Raw genomic sequence first — 17997 nt, 5'->3', positions numbered from 1 at the left:
TGGGCACATCCGCTTGAAGATTGACTCTTTGAATAAATTTCAATTGTGTATTTACAATTGTGTATTATCTATATTTGGCTCTTTTGGATGAAAACGTTGTCGACTACTGACCTAGGAAGTATCGCCCTTGTGTTGATTCTGGAAAGGACTACCGACCCCGAGCAATTCCACTAACACAACACAAATTTGAGTGAGCACACAAATAGCAAGGGCTATAATTTCATTACAAATGATGGATGAATAGTCATTAGTGAGAGTCAGTCATTCGAGAATTTTCTCCGGTTTTCACGAGTCGTAGACGTAATTAAAAAGTGTTTTACGATTTAATCTCACGCTTTTTATAATAATTACATTATTTCCGATGTTTCGGATATAGTACAGTTTAAGAGAAGAAAATACTACAGAGCATAATAAAATTGTGTTTCTTTTAATATGTATTCAGTGTATATGAATCGTTTGAGAAGTAGGTATGTTAAAAAATAACGAAACTTGTTGTTTGTAGCTTTTAAATATTTGATGGTTTATGTTTTCACGAATGTCTCAAGGTCACTGATTCAATGCCGACAACACTTTTTTTTTCGGGCCGGGGTCCGAACCTCCTACGAGGTCCCCGCGCCTAGGGGGCACGCGGGGTATGTGGGACTGGTCCGCAACAGCGAACCGCGGGCCCTTTTTTTTTTTCCACAGGAGAAAATCGCCGGATCCCCACCCCCGCGGCAGGTGGGGTATGTGGGAGTTGAACCTCACTAAAAACTCCTGCCGCTCACAACCGGCGCCCTACCTCGGACCGGGCCGGAGCCCAGTCGGGGCTATTGAAACGGCGGGACAGGGTTGACGCAGAGCACATTACATCCATCCCACCGTCCCACGGACGCCGGACTGGCGGCCGCCAGCGACACGACCACCGGTTCCCTCGTTCAGCGGGCCGAGAGCCCGCTTTGATGGCGCCGCGTTACACCTTCCCCCAGAGCGGTCGGGGGAACGCGGTCTACCATCACCCGGCTTCCTACTGCGGGTGAGCGTGCAAAACACGCCACCCCACGTCTGGGTCTCTCCCCGCACAAAACGGGTGGGATCCCTAGCTCTTAGGGGGCCAGGTCACGGATACGACCCCGGTCCCGACCCCCTGCTCGGCGGCGGCGGGTTTCTGCGTAGTGAGGAGAGCTTTGCCTCACTCGCCCCGCCGCCTGCTTCTGCGAGATGGTGCACTCGCAGAAGTCGAGCATAGCCCTCCAGGACTCATCACCGCCAAGCATCGATGCCACGACGCCAGGCAGCGACAAGTCAGGTCCTATCTTTGCAACCAGGACACGGCGCTGCACCTTCCAAGCGGGGCAGACAGCGAGCGTATGCTCCGCCGTGTCCAGATCGTGTCCACAATGGTGACACCTCGTCGTCGGCTCAGCCCCTATCCGGCGCAGGTACTTCCCGAAGCATCCGTGCCCGGTCAGCACCTGCAGAGAAACTTCCCACAATATGCTCTGTATCAAGGACAGGGCTTTCTGTACAAGACCCCCAACCCAGTGGGGTAGCGAAACTTTCTGATGTTTTTTATGCTATCAACTGTGCACCGACTTAACTATCGGAACAATGAAAGTTGAATAAATGTGTCTGCCACATGGCGATAGTCTCGTGGGGCAGGTCTAACTGCTTTATTATTATTAATATTATTTTATTATCTACTTCAACAATACTAGCATAAAACATTATATTTTTTTTTTTTTTTATTGCTTAGATGTGTGGACGAGCTCACAGCCCACCTGGTGTTAAGTGGTTACTGGAGCCCATAGACATCTACAACGTAAATGCGCCACACACCTTGAGATATAGTTCTAAGGTCTCAGTATAGTCACATATTAATAGTACTGTGACTATTAAAGGCAATAAATAAATCTGACTTCGAATTTTTCAAATAAAAAATACATAACTAACCATCTAAGCAATAAAAAAACAACATATTTAAATGAAAAATAATAGGAGCAATAAAAATATGTTAATTGTAAAATTAAATTGAGCACCAATTTCTGCAGTGGTATACATCAATTAAATTTGAGACTGGGACTACTTTGAGACTATAACATTTTCAAACAATAATCTATCTTCTATCTATACTTAAGTATATAATATACTTATCTAAAAACAAATTGCTGTTCGTTAGTCTCGCTAAAACTCGAGAACGGCTGAACCGATTTGGCTAATTTTGACCTTGAATTATTTGTGGAAGTCCAGAGAAGGTTTAAAAGGTAGATAAATATGAAAATGATCGGAATTAAATAAAAATATCAATTTTGTTTTTCCTTTGATGTGTCCCCCGTCGGACGGATTCATTTTGTTTGTTTTAAGTTTATTTTATACAAAAGTTTAGGTCTTTCATTTCTCGATTGAGGCACTACGAAGGCTGCCGGGTCAGCTAGTATTATTATATTATCTACTTCAATAATACTAGTATAAAACATTAGTACTGCAACTTTTAAACGCAATAAATAAGTTCGACTTCGCATTTTTTAAATAAAAAATACATAATAATATATTTAAATGAAAAATATTAGGAGCAATAAAAATATGTTAATTGTAAAATTAAATTGACCACCGATTTCTGCAGTGGAATACATCAATTAAATTTAAGAATGGGACTATAAAGTCCCATAAGAGAGACTATAAAGAGACTATAAAGTTTTCAAACAATAATATAATTTTCATAATCTGTTTGTTTTCAAGTCACGGAGTAATGAAACTGAACTCCTGAATTGAAATTAACTCCTCATTTTCAAAGTCGGCTAAATAAAGAACTAAACGCACTAAAAGTTTTCGCTCGCAAAATTTTCGCAAAGCTCTCATTACATGGTTAATTTAACATTCGTTACGTGCATACTTCAACAATTAATTAAGCAATCAGAGCATATCAAGTTACGGTTTCCTTAAAAATTCGAGTGGTAATTTTTGTTTTAACTGAGCGCATTTGAAATTCGCACCCTTGCGAACTTTATCGATCATGAATACTACAGTACATCAGGATGTTGTTTTGTCGTCGTCGTGGCCTAAAGGATAAGACGGCTGGTGCATTCGTAGGTAACGATGCACCGGTGTTCGAATCCCGCAGGCGGGTACCAATTTTTCTAATGAAATACGTACTTAACTAATGTTCACGATTGACTTCCCTGGCGAAGGAATAACATCGTGTAATAAAAATCAAACCCGCAAAATTATAATTTGCGTAATCACTGGTGGTAGGACCTCTTGGGAGTCCGCACGGGTAGGTACCACCACCCCGCCTGTTTCTGCCGTGAAGCAGTAATGCGTTTCGGTTTGAAGGGTGAGGTAGCCGTTGTAACTACTGAGACCTTAGAGCTTATATCTCAAGGTGGGTGGCGCATTTATGTTGTAGATGTCTATGGGCTCCAGTAACCACTTACCACCAGGCGGGCTGTGAGCGCATCCTCCCATCTAAGCAATAAAAAAAAGAGATGGATCAGCATTTAATTATCTTGGGTGTAATCTATAAACTAAAATAATTTTTTTATGGTTTTTTAAACCACGTAAAGCTTTGCACAATGTAATAACATTTTTACATATTACGTATACAACATATTTAACTATCTAGCGGTATTATCGTCGATTTGTTCGAAAGTCGACATAATTAAAATTTACTTTTACGGTTTAATTTCCCGTTTTTACAGTTTTCGTGGTCACGGAGAACTGAGGCGGTACTCGTCAACATTTGAACATTATAGCCGTTTATCTTATAAATAATTTCAAAAACCGTAAAAGTATTTTTATTATTTATGAACTAGTTATGATAAGCACGTAGGCATGTAGATAATCAACAATAAATAAATAATTATTTTTCTTTTTAAAATAATCAGAAAGGTAAGCTTCGTATGTTCTGTGTATAAATAGGACTATACTATACCACCGCCCTGCCTATTTCTGCCGTGAAGCAGTAATGCGCTTCGGTTTGAAGGGTGGGGCAGCCGTTGTAACTATACTGAAATCTTAGAACTTATATCTCAAGGTGGGTGGTGCATTAACGTTGTAGATGTCTACGGGCTCCAGTAACTACTTAACACCAGGTGGGCTGTAAGCTCGTCCACCCAACTAAGTAATAAAAAAAATGTAAATTTCTTCGGATTTGGAATAGAAAATAATTAAGGTTTCGCTTATCAGCCCAATCAACCTTAGCCAACGAGGCGAGAGTGACAACATTAATTTGCTAAGCCAAGCATAATGCTATTTTCAGTAATTTGATATTTATTTAGTCTGTATTTTAAAGCGTATCTACAAATCTCGACCGTCACAAACCACACACTATAGGTACACGGTAGCCTACGCATGGCTTGCTCGTGTATACGACGCGATATGCGAGTTCGTTGACGCCGCGTGTCAGCTGTTTTTATGATGCGACATTATTATTTTTAGCGATTTTATGACCTGGTAACTAAGACCTTTAAGTTGTGTCTTATTTTAATTTATATTCTCATTTTTACGAAAAATGATAATACGAAGTGAAATGAAATTAAATAAGATGAAATGATATGGGCTGACATATAATCTCAGTAAAATGGTGGACATTTACTGAGACTTTTTCAGTGGACTTTTTGGATTATTCCGAGAAGTTACGTTCAGCGGCTTTGTTTCATTTTCCCACATTTGTGCACTTTCACGGATATTAAACAGTTAAGAATCCACCGTTATTACATATTTAAACCTGAAGAAACACTAAATAGACAAAATAAAACAAATCACACAACCTCACTCTTCGCGTTCCCGCCAAAAAGTCTATGATGCGACACATTTCAATATTAAAAAAAAACATTAATCTCTTAAGCATTGAACGTATTTTATGTTTTTAGTTCAAGTAACGAGATGAATAAAGAGTATTTTTGGCAGGAACAAAAGGAGCGAAGTTGTGTGAATTATTTTATTCTCCGGATTTAAATGTATAAAATGTATTAGCTCTTTAGTATCTATGAAGGTTCAAATATAGATAATACAATAAATAATAAAATGTGGGTAAATGAAAAAAAAAACCATAAACGGGGCTTCTTGGGCTCTTTGATATTTTACTGTAACTTTCACTGAATTTCATCCCAACTATCATCATTTTACTTCATACATTTTTTTATATCACAGAACTTACAGAAATGTTGTATGTATTTAATAATTGAATATTTTTATAAACTCAATACTGGCAACAGTTGCCAATGACCATACATAAAAAGAAGAAGATATTTAATAAACTTTCTCCATAAACTTGTACCTTCTAATTACATAGTTATAATTAGATTCCTCTTTCTCATTTACTGATGTACATTAAAAGCAAATGAATTCTAAGACAAGACAAGAAACAATTAATTAGTTATGTGCCGTAATTTAATTGAAATCATCCGCAGAGCAACTTGAGTTACTAGAGACTAACCACCAGACTAAACTTAGTTTGTCAGAGGTAAAGAGTTATATATTTTCGCAGATTCCCATTATTATTTTTTAAATTATAATTTACAAAATGCCTTCTATAAGCTTGCTGTATGTTGCTTTATAGAAAGAAGCCATACATGCAGACCCGAATGCTAAACATCTTGAATGTAGATGCAAATATCGAATGGTAATCGAAATTGGATCTCATAGCATAGTACCCGAGGTGGGTACAATGGAAGCGATTGGGAGCGATATATTATCTATATATATAAAAATGAAATGTTGTTCGTTAGTCTCGCTAAAACTCGAGAACGGCTGGACCGATTTGGCTAATTTTGGTCTTGAATTATTTGTGGAAGTCCAGAGAAGGTTTAAAAGGTAGATAAATATGAAAATGCTCCGAATGAAATAAAAATAACAATTTTGTTTTCCCTTGGATGTGTGTTTTAAGTTTATTTTATACAAGAGTTTAGGTCTTTTATTTATCGATTGAGGCACTACGAAGTCTGCCGGGTCAGCTAGTATTATAATAAAATTTTGGACTGCTTCGTCCAAACGTGGACTTTTACAAGACCAATCTTGTTAATAACCACAATAGGTTAACATCTTCCTTTCTCCTTTCCTTATTCTTGATTGGCTCATTTATTATGCTTAGCATCTGCCCGATGATTGAAACTAATCAACCATCTAGCTATTAGTTGACTTTTCAATTTCTGAACGTCAAAGCGTCTGCGAGTGACGTCCGCCATTGACACCACCTCTTTTTCAAATCCAGCTGCCAAGAGCAACGCATCAACTTTATATTTCTCTTATATGAAGTCTTTAAATTATATTATGAAGCGTAAAATAAATATCTCAAAACAATAAATACAGATCGCACACAACGCAACATCGACATAAAACAATCACTCAATACATTTCTAGAATATCATAAGACATATTAATGTAACAATATAATCACGAACTGAATTTTATAGGGCTAAGGTAATGTCAATCGCAAATCATAGTAGCGGTAGCAGAGTTTTATGACACAGTTTAAATATAATAAAACAAGAACGATAAAACCTAATAAACCTTTGTTAAAATATTTTAATGTAAAATGTTCCTTCAAAGATCATTGCCAACATGTAATTGGCAAATAATATTAACGCAGTCATAAAACGCGGTTCATTTACAGTAATGAATATTGATATTTTTCTTTTGTTTTATTCACTATTATTGTCTATACTTAATATTATAAAGAGGAAAGATTTGTTTGTTTGTTTGTTTCGAATAGGCTCCGAAACTACTGGACCGATTTGAAAAATTCTTTTTCCATTAGAAGCCGACATTGTCCCTGATGAACATAGGCTACTTTTTTTATTTTTTTTTATTTTTTTTTTGGTTTCATGTGTGTTTTAATGTTTCCGAAGCGAAGCGAGGGCGGGTCGCTAGTTATGTATATTTTTGAACGGACACATTTTACGAAATTCACTGTCAGTCATTTTAATGTCACTTATTTTTTTTAAATCAGTTCTATTTAAACAAATAAAGTTATGAAATAACAAAAATTATATTCTTATTATAAATGAATGATGAAAAAACTAGAGGTCCCGCAGTAGTCGATATTCGACTATAATTAATTGGAATTGTAAGTTTGTACACTATTATGATTGTATTTTCCACTTCTATAATCACAAATTTCGCCAAGACTACACTATAAAAAATAATAACAAAGACAAACAATATATAATCTATTCTCAATTTGACAACAGACGTTAAGAACAAAAGTTTGACAATAAATAGTATGCATGCGTGTGTGCGTCAAATACATGGTATGTAGTGTGTGTAATGTTTTCTTTATTGATTTAATGTATCTTTTATGCATTATTTAAAAAAAATATTAGCATTGTGCACTTCTTCTCTATATTCTCTATATTTTCTTCACGTATTAATATATAAATTATATTCTTGAAACTAGTTGAAACATTCTTAATAATTTGATCATCTGATTTGATGAATTCCAATTACATATTAAATAACGAACCACTGATATTTAAAAAAAACCTACGAATTGAAATTTCATCACGATTCAAATAGGTCACTCTTTAGGTACTATTATTTAGTCAGGTTAGGTCACTATTTATCGATTATCGTCGTCAGAATTATAATGAGCGTAATGTAAATACTAACTAAAGCGTGACCAATAATGTATTCAGGATGTATGTATCTGTGACAGGAAAGGTGTAAATGATTCCTACTTTGTAGGACTAAACGAGCATCGGTAGCCCAGTACTTTCTTCGAATTTCGTATTGTTTTTTTTTATTGTTTGATGGGTGGACGACTCACAGCCCACCTGGTGTTAAGTGGAAACTGGAGCCCATAGACATCTACAACGTAAATACGCCACCCACCTTGAGATATAAATTCTAAAGTCTCAGTATAGTTAGAACGGTTGCCCCACCCTTCAAACCGATACGCATTACTGCTTCACGGTAGAAATAAACAGGGCGGCGCTACCTACCCGCGCGGACTCACAAGAGTTTCTACCACCAGTAATTATGCAAATTATAATTTATCGTATTGTCGTAGCTATCGTTTTTATCTTTAGTCTGTACTTGAACAACTGCGGTATCCTGATCGTGGACACTGTAACAGCAACACGGTTTTAATTACTAGCAGTCATTATGAATACTGGTTAAAATTAAATTTAATTGACGTTGAAATTAACGATAAATTAAAAGTACTTTTACAATTTGATTTCGAGTTTATTATTGTTGTTACATATAATATATGTTAATATGGTCATTAGGAAAAGAGTGAAAACTCGAATATAGTAAATGTTCAGTTCGAACGTGAAAAGAGTTCACAAATCTGTTCTCATTTCATTCATTCATTTCATTCTATCTAGCTCACAGTTCACCTGGCGTTAAGTGGTTACCGGAGCCCATAGACATCTACAACATAAATGCCACCCACCTTGAGATCTGAGTTCTAAGGTCTCAGTATAGTTACTTATTACTATAGTTCACTCTACTATACTCATATACTATACTCAGCCAGAATAGTCCCGCTGTCTGCTTCAAGTCATCAAATAGATTATTAATGGTTAAGAAATATTTCAACAAGACGTCAAAAATGGGTAAAAAAAAAGAACTAATAGTATCCGATATTCACTATAGACCATAGACAATTAATAAGTTCTATCAACGAATAATGGACTAGCATATTACATCAAGGAGGACGAAACTATACAACTGTCAGCGAAACGTCAAAAACCTTTTAAGATTCTGTCCTCGAATATATTAAGGGTATAATCTATGATTCTGTCAGAGCCCGACACAACATCTTTATGATTTACTTATGCTTTCATTAAAACACAATCGCGTTCATGATTGCATTTTAATTTAATGATCATAAACAATGTTCTTTTCTGCAGGAAATCCGCGCTATCATACCGATTCATTAATCATACGACTTCCATTGATGCGAGCGAGGCGCCAAGAACTCTCACTTGTGATGTAAAAAGATACCTCTAATGTATCAGCGTAATGGAATTGCGATCGTAATGATATGGTCGTGAAGTTTGTTTGTATTAGTGGCTTATTATTTTAACGAAGACTGATCGTAATTCTTGAGATAACGTTTCGAGACATTCATCTAGTAAGTGCTTAAATTAAATGTGGAATGGTGTTTTGATAGATACATTAACTCCAAATGTTGGAAAAATCATATGAGTCAAGTGAAAATCTTGTTTTTTATTAAAAAAACTCTTTAATGCGGGCTGCGACAAGAGTTGAAAATAATAATCAGAATTCATCAAGTAACGATAAAGTGCAGTATAGCGCTGCCGCCCCTTTTATTTTGCTTGCCGGCAGCTGAACCTCCTACTAGGTCCCCGCGCCTAGAGGAAGTCTTAACTATACTAAACTCATAGCGACTTACATGTCGAAAGATGGAACTATATATTCGATAATAGTTCGGTATTTTTAATAGTAGTGCATTTGTTTTATATTAGTTTTTGATAGTAGGTAGGCGAGTATTAGAAGGTAAGTAAGTAGAATCGAAAGAAAATTAAGATACGTCAAAATATATATGAGCGATCCGCTTTTGTTGGGCCAAATGGACATGCATTTGCCGTGAGATTCCTAAAGGGACCACACAAGTTTTTGATTTTTTAAATTTTATTCTTTTCTTTTATAAAAATATCCTCTTACACATCATCATCATCATCATCATCATCATCAACAGCCCACAGTCGTCTACTGCTGGACATAGGCCTCTCCCAATCTACACCACTGAGCCCGGTCTGCTGCTCTCCTCATCCTCTTACACGCAGAGATTAAATTCAGAAAAATTAAAGGTTTACGTTGAAAATCTTTATAAGATCGTGTCTAAAATACTAATATCCGTAATATGTAAATACATACATATGACAAAAAAATAAATGAAATTTGTTTCGTGTGTAGTTCATTATCGTGTGAAATATTAGGTTCTACGTAATGTGGCTATTCAAAAACAGGCAATTTATAACCAATTACCGAACGGACAATGAAGACAGGAGTTTCCGTGAATCAAGTTACGCTTCTCAAGCCTCGAGGGCCGTTCCATCAATTACGTACGACCGTAATAGACGGACCTTGTTTTTGTGAGCTTAACACAGCGAAACGTGCATTGATGATTTCCATGTTTTTTTTTATTGCTTAAATGGGTGGACGAGCTCACAGCTCATCGGGTGTCAAGTGGTTATTGGAGCCCATAGACATCTACAACGTAAATGCGCCACCCACCTTGAAATATAGTTCTAAGGTCTCAGTATCGTTACAACGGCTACCCTATCCTTCAAATCGAAACGCATAGCTGCTTCACGGCAGAAATTGGCGGGATGGTGGTACCTATCTGTGCGGACTCACAAGAGGTCCTACCACCAGTAATTACGCAAATTATAATTTTGCGGGTTTGATTTTTATTACTATCGCTAGTTAAGAACGCATCGGACGTCTTATCGTTTAGACCACGACGACTTCAAGTCTCACTTACATGCAAGTATTTATTGTTTATTTATTATAATATTAAATTATGAATATGACAGATTTCTTGATTTCGAAGGCTATATTTCCCGGGCGCGAGCCAATTTAAACATATATCTATTTATAATTTTTGCCGTTCAATGGTGCCGATATTTTGTGTTAATGTGAAACATTTATCGGTTGCCAATTAACGTGCTTGATTGTATTGATTGCACTTTAATTTATTTAATCACTTTGTTTGTCAAATGAACCTTTAATATATCAAAAGATTTAGCATAAATTATAAATGAGCCCTCGTGAATCGATACCCCACGGCTTTTTTTTTTGTTGCTTAGTTGTGTGGACGAGCTCACAGCCCACCTGGTGTTAAGTGGTTACTGGAGCCCATGGACATCTACAACGTAAATGCGCCACCCACCTTGAGATATAAGTTCTAAGGTCTCAGTATAATTACAACGGCTACCCCACCCTTCAAATCGAAACGCATAGCTGCTTCACGGCAGAAATTGGAGGGTGGTGGTACCTACCCGCGCGGACTCATAAGAGGTCCTACCACCAGTAAAAAAAGCGGCTTATACAAAAAAGCGGTTTCGATTTATCTACATCTTATTCTATGGGCTGATATAACCTCTTAGCATCAATCGGATCGTCGGAACCTATGTACATGGCCAGATATAAAAAAAAAACAATGATATACTTTTAAAACTACTAGAACCACCTTCTAATCCATTAATGAAACATGAATGACAGTTAAGCAAAACAATTTCCGGTGGATCTTTGCTGAGATTCTCTGAGCGGCGAAAGTTATTCACATCCACTTTAAGTACGTCAAACTGACATGTTTAATGGAAAAGTAATCGATTGTCAAATCGAGATGGTATATCGATTGCACAATAATAAATTACCAACCCAAAACCGATGACGGGGCAACCTACAGCCACCGTTGCCCTAAACATGTCATTTGGGATCCTAACAATCCGCTTTTGCTGTTTTTAAGCATTCCAAACACCGATAACCGTTCTCGTCGAACTCAATTTTACCCACAGATACTTACTACCCACGACGACTAAAGTGGCGGATGAAAGGCGATTGCATGCAGCAGAGATGCGAATGTTGCGATGGATGTGTGGAGTAACGAGAATGAATAGAATACGGAATGAATATGTTAGAGGAAGTCTGAAAGTGGCACCTGTGACAGAGAAGCTGAGAAGTGCGCGTTTGAGATAGTATGGACATGTGATGAGACGAAATGAAAATGAGGTTGGTAAGAGAGTGCTAGCTATGAATTTGGAAGGATACAGAGGAAAAGGTAGACCTAAGAAAAAATGGATGGATTGCGTGAAATATGTGTAAGAGGGGAGTGAGCGAAGAAATGGTATATGATAGAGGACTATGGAAGAAGAAAACATGTTGCGCTGACCCCAGGTGACTGGGAGAAGGGCAGGGGAATGATGATGATGATTAGACTTATGACCTTCTCAATAGGTCGCGATACCGATGCGGTAGTAGATGAAGCTAAGCACTGCTCTTTCTAAGGCAGATGTTGGCAACGTCTTTCAGGCTGAGCCCCGTGAGATCGCCCACCAAGTAATGTGAAACCAGACTATCCGCAAAGCTACCGGTAGTCTTAAGCAAAAAAGTACAATAATTCTGATGCTATAATTTAAGAAAATGTCTCATGTTTTGTCATTAGAGCATTAAACTTTGGGATTTTGGAAAAGGGCTGTTCGATGAATGACCGAACTCAGAATTGAGATTCATTGTGAATAATTGTTATGTTTATCAATCTTCTATATTCACAATTTATAAAAATTAATATGTAATTGCATTGCCACAAAATTCATTCGATAATTATGAAACTTTTAGTTCTCCAGAAAAAGATTTTGTTATTTTTTTTTTACTGCCTTATAGGCAGACGAGAGCATACGGTCCACCTGATGGTGTGTGGTTATCGTCGCCCATGGACTTCAGCAATACCAGCGGTAGAGCCAAGACGCTGCCTACCGTTAAATACAGTATCGTCAACGTACGATACGTTTTTTTATAAAGTTAGCGATAGTAACTGATCTAATCTCAGTACTAATAATTATTTTTTACAAATCGATTGTAATCGTTTTAGTGAAAAATTCATTGTTCATAACATTAAACACTCACTCGCTTTATTATATTTTTCATAATGGACGCTCAAAATTCGTAAATTTTCTATAATTATGAATACTCATCGCTTAGTCAACTCGAAGACAGCTTTGAAATTATCAACACCAAGCTCCGACGTTGGATCATTTTTGCATAACTAAGTCCAAATGAAGATGTAAAGAAAATTGCTTATATAATTTATTCAACGCTTTCCAGCAATACTTTACATAGCTGATAACCGTATTTATTTATAGTTTTATATCTAGCTGATGCATATTAAACGGAGTGGCTTTCAAGGAGATGAAACAGATAATATTAATTAGTATTTCTATGAATTTTATCTTAAAGCATCTCTTTGATTTATTACTAAATTAAAAATTCCAAATTAAATAAAACCCCTACGTTACGATTTTCTCGTGCAGGGACCAGTACAGCGTGTTCCTAAAATAGGAAATCTTTAATAAAACTACGGTCTTCGCTTACAATTTAAGTGAATACAGTTATACCAACGATGTGATTTAATAGAATGAATATTAGAAATAAATAAAAAATCTAAAATAGCAAACCTACCCATTAGGGCCCTATTGCCCTAAATACGTCATCACGGATCCTCCCGATCCATTAATGGTGCTTTTAGGTACCTCAAGCACCGGTTGCCGTCCCCGCCGAACCCAACGCTTGCGACGAAGGGCTCGGCGAGTAAATTAACAATAGACACAGCCCACTGAGTTTCTCGCCGCATCTTCTCAGTGGGTCGCGTTTCCAATCCGGTGGAAGATTTTGCGAAGCACTGCTCTTGCTAGGGCCAATGCTAGCAACACTTCCGGTTTGAGCCCCGAAAGCTCACCTACACGCTAGGCTAACGCTGATATAGCCTCTCAAGGCTATCAGTATAGGTAGGGAAAAAAGGGCCCTAAATTCCATTCCTTGGACCCGCGGTCCGCTCTTAACATCTGTGGCCAGTCCCACATACTCCGCGTTCTACTCTACATAGGATAGGTTCGACCAAAACAAAACTACCCCACTCCTATTGTGATGTTTCAGCTATCCGGTAATCACTTAATATGTGGAGGGCCGTGGATCTGCGCATAAAAAGCTACAAAAAATATTCAAGTTCGTGAAGTCGCTTGAATTCACCACAAAAGCCAATCTATGCGATTTCTGTGAGTCACAATTAAAACGATTTTTACTTTAACACTACTGTTTTCCTGACCACGAATGTCTAAGCATTTATTTTTCGATATTGGAAATTTTGCTATAAAGTAATTGACATTTGCGTTTCTTTGCACAAAATAAATAATTAACATTTTCTTGAGGTCGGACAGAAACGCGAGATTACACCATCATGTAATAATATAAAAAAAACCCGGACATATGGCTTGCGTAATTGCTACAGGAAGGAGGCGTTGTAAGCCCGCATGTATATGTAGGTACCTGAGTCGTTAATGCGACTGAAACTATGATCCCACGTCACCAAGCGGAATTCTCATTAAGATGTCTCTGGACTCGGTATCCACTTAACTTCAGGTGAGCCGTCAGCTCGTTCGCTCATGTAACCAGTGGCGTAAATTATAAATGTACAGTTAATTCTACTGTGACGATGTTTGCGACATGAATTAATGAATGAATGAAAGAAGAGTTGTAGACCTTACTCCCTATTTGGTTTTATTTTATTTTTATTGCATAGATGGTGGAAAAGCTCATAGACCATCTAGTATTAAGTTACCGGAACCTATAGACATCTATAATGTAAATGCCGCCACCCACCTTAGATATAAGTTCTAAGTTCTCAGTATAGTTACAACGGCTGCCCCACCCTTCAAACCGAAACGCGTTACTGCTTCACGGCAGAAATAGGCGAGGTGGTGGACCCACCCGTGCGGACTTACAAGAGGTCCTACCACCAGTAAAGGTTAGAACGTGGTATCAACCCGTGGACTACCATAGTCCCGGAACGAGCGTGGAAAGTTTACAACTAATTTCCCTATGTATCGTTAAATCAATACATTTATCAACAAAACGCCCCGTTGGTATTTAATTATCGGAACAACCGCACATCGCATCTCGAGTAATTATGATCTTCCGGTGATTTTAACATTAAACTACTTTATGATTGATGTTAACAGTAAACTGAACCATCGCGTTATTAAGTACGAAATAAAACAAATCTCCTTTTAATTACCGTGAAGGTACAATTATGAAATTTATTACATTTAATAACTTCAACTTGCGGTAGGCAGCGGCTTGGCTCTGCCCCTGGCATTGCTGAAGTCCATGGGCGACGGTAACCACTCACCATCAGGTGGGCCGGGTGCTCGTCTGCCTAAAAGGGCAATAATTATTTTTAACCGAAATGTGTAAATTAGTGTCACAACTATAAACACAAAATGATGAGTTATATACGTTACTTCAGGATTAATTATTTCTCTGTTAATCATTTACATATAGATATCGCTCGTGAAGTTGTAACCAAATCAAACTACAATTAAATAATCAAATTATCACGTGGCCAAAGTCTGCTACATAACCATTTTGTTTTTTTTTATATATTCCTTAATAGGGTGGACGATCTCATGGTCCACCTGGTGTTAAATGTTTACCGGAGCCCATAGAAATCTACAACGTAAATGTCGCCACCCACCTTGAGATATGAGTTCTAAGTTCTCAGTCTAGTAAAACGGGTGACCCCACCTTTCAAACCGAAACGGATTACTGCTTCAAGGTAGAAATAGGCAGGACGGTGGAACCTGCCCGTGCGGACTCACAAGAGTCACAAGACGTTCTACCATCAATAATAACGGAAATTATAATTTTCCGGGTTTCATTTTTATTCCTTCACCATGAAAGTCAATCGCGAACATTTGTTAAGTACGTGTTTCATTAGAAATATTGGTACCCGCCTGCGAGATTCGAACACAGTTCCATCGCTAGATACGAATGCAACGGACGTCTTATCCTTTAGGCCACGACGACTTAAAAACCTAAATCCTAAAAAACGTAAAGAAAAGAAGACAGTAAAAATTTAATAACAATTAATCCACACCGTTTCTAGCGATCGCGAAGAAATCTATTCATGGTACTTGGACATGACGCTTCGCAACTGCCGACGGCTGTTACATCTGAAAAAGCTTTACTGCTTAATATCACGAGAGTTATATCATGCGAGACAAGTTGATATGCGAAAATCCATCTTATTACCGTCATGTACGTGCTGTGATAGTCGACACGAAGTGCGAATTCAGTCGTTGTGTCGTACAGTGAAAGCCGAAGTTTGCTTGTAGGTTTTAATGATTTTATTCCGCAATTACCCCGATCCGATGAGTAGCAGCAGATTAACTTAGCATCTAGATTTCATTGTGAGCTCTGATGCCAAGATTGGTTCTTAATACGATCACGCACTGGTAACCGCGAGCAATTAAAATATCATTTGTACTTAGAGCATTGTGGGCAGGAAGTCGCAACGATTTACGTATTTCGTTAATTAAGATTATCTATGATTTTTACTTTTTGTTTTTGCCACGAATAAATCACGAAGAAGTCTTTGTGAAAATAATTACATTTATCTGTTTTTAGTCCCAAAATTATTTTCAAAGAAATTTAAATATATGTTGCTATAGACCGAGATACAATTGATTCAACAAAAGTTAAAGTTACCTGAGCCTATACTCATAACGACCATAACAAATACCATAACATTCCATGGCATAGCATAGCACTCCATGGCATAGCATAGCACTTTAAATCATCAGAACGCGAGTCTGCTTAGCGGCAGAAATAGGCATTCACGTATGTTAACACTATGCCCCACCAATAAGTTACAACACAAAATTGCATGTTTATTTTATTACACGATGCTATTAAATGTTTTAGCTAATTTAATATCTTACTAGCTGACCCGGCAAACATTGTTTTGCCATATACAAGATTTCTAGGGAATTTCTAGTGTAGAAAAAAAAACTAACTTATTGTAAGTGTGTAAGGATGTGGTAAATGAGTGAAAGAGGTATGTAGTGCTGTGAACGATGAGGGAATATATAATAAAAATAACAAAACCTCATTCAACCACATAATACCTCATTATAACAATAAAAATGTCCAAAAAAAAATATATGTTAGGGGTGGACAACCCTAATCACTTAGGGGTATGAAAAATAGATAGTAGCCGATTCTCAGGCTTACTGAATATGCATAAAAAATTTCATGAGAATCGGTCAAGCGGTTTCGGAGGAGTATGGGACCGAACATTGTGACACGAGAATTTATATATTAGATTAACAAAGAACTACCTCCATGGTAGTCCTTAAGTACTTTGAGCTTGTTCAAACGAGATTTAAAGGAGTCCTCGGTATTAAGCAGCGGCTTGGTTATGCCACTAGAATTGCTAATGAGCGATGGTGACCAAACAACAGTAACTGTCTTGTATTTCGAACATGTGTTGTGGAATAACGACGAAGGGAAGATCTTCCACCGAGCAGATAAAATTGATCGGTAGCCGAATGTTGTTCGGAACTTATATATTGGCGGGTGACCTAAATTGTAAACACATCAGATGGAACTCACATACCACAACTGCCAACGGCAGACGCCTCGATGCAAGCTCATCTTGAAAATGTCGTAAGCGAGATTCAGGCATCTGCCAAATACCTTGTGTTGTATGATAGCTACCGCCACATGTGTCATAGATTATATTGTGTATAAACTTCTCCATATACGTATGTATGTACCTATTCAATTTTCAGACAGTACAGTATTTTCTTTGGTTTCTGTGATGGCTAAATATAATAAAAAGTACGGTTGTGCTAACTAACTAACGTCTATTTTTTTTTGTTAATTTAATTATTAAAACAAAATTACACTTCAATAGGCCGTGAACCGCAAAAACAGTAAAATCATATACTCTTTTGTTCATTTTTAAAGTCCGTGGTCAAATTGAGAATAGATTAATATTCTTGATCTTGAATATTCTTTGTCCATAGTGTAAGCCTTGGCGAAATCTGTGATTATAGAGGTATAGTGTTGACAAGAGACCATTAATAATCAATTCGAACTTATAATTTTAATTATTGTCGAATTTCGACCGCTGGATGACCCCTAGTATTAAATTAAGCGATTACAATAAAAATTCCAAGGGTTAGAAAATTTATCAAACTGTTTGTGGATATTTCCGACACTTTAGCCCAAATATTGAAACTAACATATATAAACACAGATGTCAACTGTCAAATTGCAGTGTATAGATAGATAGATACATATCTATTTACATATATTATTACTCTGCTTGATGTATTTTTGCATCAATATTGCCTTTGATGTTTTCTAAAATCATGACGATTTGTTATGATATTATTCACTAATAAATAGTATTTATACCGTTCATTGTCGTAATTCACGTAACGAATTTGCTTGTATAGCTAGTTCCACTTCAGAAATTTACGA

General features: G+C 37.1%; 1 protein-coding gene across 4 annotated transcripts in view; it reads right to left on the bottom strand.

Moving 5' to 3' along the window:
• Positions 1 to 17997, bottom strand: part of LOC101746405 (circumsporozoite protein) — a 119341-nt gene that overhangs the window by 62770 nt on the left and 38574 nt on the right. The window lies entirely within an intron of this gene.

Source organism: Bombyx mori, chromosome 17 (assembly GCF_030269925.1).
Source record: "Bombyx mori chromosome 17, ASM3026992v2".
Taxonomy (NCBI): Eukaryota; Metazoa; Arthropoda; class Insecta; order Lepidoptera; family Bombycidae; genus Bombyx; species Bombyx mori.
The sequence above is the reverse complement of the archived record's forward strand: the minus strand, read 5'-3'. Positions and strand labels throughout refer to the sequence as shown.